We start from the raw sequence: 2,753 nt of genomic DNA on the forward strand, positions 1-2,753 counted from the left end.
GGTAGTACTAAGTCTTGCTCTATTTTCCACCACCCCAGAGTTGCTGTACTTCTCAGACGGAGGAAACTCAGACGATTTAGCATCGTCCCTGCAGTCAAGGATGCTTGTGGAGTGGAGTTGGCACCTCGCTAGCATCGGCCATCATAGTTTAGCTAGCTTTTAACTTTCCATTGCATTCGTAAGACTCTTCTTATGCTTGTAATATGTGGATTTATATGTCAACATTGTCATCTGTATACCATGGCCAGTCCTAGAGAGGGATTTAAAGCACATTTAGCTTGGAATTCGGGTTCGTAAATTTCTAGGAGTGACGGCCCCCCAATCCAACCCTTTATGCGAGTGACGCTAGACCTACACGCAGAGAGGACTGCTATCACCATACCTCGCCCCATGCAAGCTAACGATTATATTTCTTGAAAAGACTATGTTGGATCTTGCCCACAGAAATTAAAAGCGCTAGCTTCTTAATTAAAAACATATAATCATCAAGCTAAAAACTTGATTATAAAATTTAATGGGAGAAAATATTTTTTGACCCAAATTAGAAATACAAAATTACAAATAAATACAAATAATATTTGATGAAAATTCAAAGGAGGGAAATTAAATTACATAAGTTAGGAACTTTTTTTATTTTTCCCATTCTTAGAAAGCATATTTTCCATGTTTTAATCAACTTCTAACAAATTTGAAGAAATTTTCTTCGATAGAGAGATTAAATTACCCTTTACAATTTCATCCAATTTTATCACAATTCATTTCAACATCTGAATTATGCAGTAATTAACTCTACCTCCTATTTTGTTTACTCAAATTGTTTTAGAATTATGATTTCTAATCTATTAGTTATTTTTTTATGGAAATGCTATTACTTAATTTACAGGGGAAGGGTGACATTAGCCATTCCCGAAAATTATAGCAGTCAACTAATTAAAAAGGTATAGAGAAATTTAAAATGAACTCGGTGCTTCCAACATATATATAGGGGATAAAGCAACTCAGGGGTATATATGAAGAAGATATCATGAAAATTGATGGGAGCATAAGGAAAATTTTAATTTAGTACTTCTTTCAGAACTTTGTTAAAATTTAATGTTGACAGGCCTTTTGTTCTTCCTTTTGTTTTAGATTCAAATTAAAACCTCCAGTTGTCAAAGAATATGGAGTTCTATAACAAAACTTAACATGGCAAAGAATGGTGAAAGCTCGCCACACTAGCTTGTTTCTCAACAGTTTGTTGATTGAGTGTATTTTAAATAATAGGTTATTTTAGTATGATAACCGAGCAAATGCAATACATCTAAAACCTTTTTCAGAACTCAAGATGATCTAACTGGCAGCTTTTTCTTTACATAGCTGAAAAAGTACGGTTTGGAAGAGAGATCTTTTAACCAAAATGCACGCACTAACCAAGTTATTACACCTGTATAATCATTTTTCAAATTCTTGCACTAGATCGCACCCACTTACTAAATTCGTGTACTATAGACACAATTTACTCTAAATTTTACTCAGGCCACCTTGCCTCGTCGTCTCCATCGTCATGTTTTGCACCTGGACAAGATCGCCATCCGTCCAGTGGACTGCAGAATCACCTACTGGCCGCCATCCTCATGCTCCTCTCCTCCAACTGGATGACCGTCTTCCTCGAAGGAAAGCAGAAGATGGCGTGGCTTGCCCGGCTTGCCAGGGTCGTCCGGCTGCAGACAAGGCGCTGGTCGGAGCGGACCTCGCAGTCGCAGCTGAACCTCATCGATCAGCTACTGCCAAGGCAAGCCAAAGGAGGAGGACACGATTGGCCGCCGCCGGTGAAAGATGATTCCACCGCGTGTCGTGTGGATGTGGTCCCTTATCCAGGTCACCAGCAAGGTGGGCGTCAGGGAGACGTTGGATGACTTCTGGTCTTCATCCAGTGCAGACCAGAGAACCAGTGAGCTGTAGCAGCACATCGACTAAGGCCATTTTTAGATTCTAATTTTTTTCTTCAAACTTCAAACTTTTCCGTCACATCAAATTTTTCTACGCACACAAACTTTTAACTTTTCCGTCACATCGTTCCAATTTCTTCAAACTTCCAATTTTGATGTGCAGGGCTGGCCCTAAGACAGTGCGGGCAGTGCGACCGCACTGGGCCTCCAAAATATGTATACTATGTTACCAAACCTGATAGGCTACTTTGTGCATTGAGAAGATGCTGTTAGATGAGATTGTTATTGATACTATCATCACTGATTTTGCATCTAGAACTGTTAGAAAAAAATGTTTTAAATGATCAAGAGATATTTCTTTTAGTATTTTAAACTTATTAGTGTGAAATTCGTTAATGACAATGAGTTTTTAAATATTATGTCTTGTATTTTTATGGTGAATGGGGGCCTTCATTTTTTGTTTCGCACTGGGCCATCAAAAAGTCGGGACCGGCTCTGTTGACGTGTAACTAAACACAGCCTAAGAAGAAGAAGAAGTTGCTGAGCTACTGCTGCTGCTGGTAGAAGGAGGAGAAGCCACACGTCAATGTGCTCACGTAGTCACGTATATCTCCGATAAGCTCAATAAGGAAGCCCAAAAAGTCAAGTTCCCTCTGAACTACAGCGTGATGAAAAAGCTGAGCGGCTGCCGCGGAGAGGGGACCCTCAGTGATGACGAGGGCCTTGTCGGGAACATGCATGCAGTTGCCGCTGACCAAGGCAACAGGAGAGAGGAGCTCAACCTAAAAAAAATCCAAAAGAGGAGGAGATGAAGGTGGTGAAGCA

This window comes from Oryza sativa, chromosome 9, assembly GCF_034140825.1.
Source record: "Oryza sativa Japonica Group chromosome 9, ASM3414082v1".
Taxonomy (NCBI): domain Eukaryota; kingdom Viridiplantae; phylum Streptophyta; class Magnoliopsida; order Poales; family Poaceae; genus Oryza; species Oryza sativa.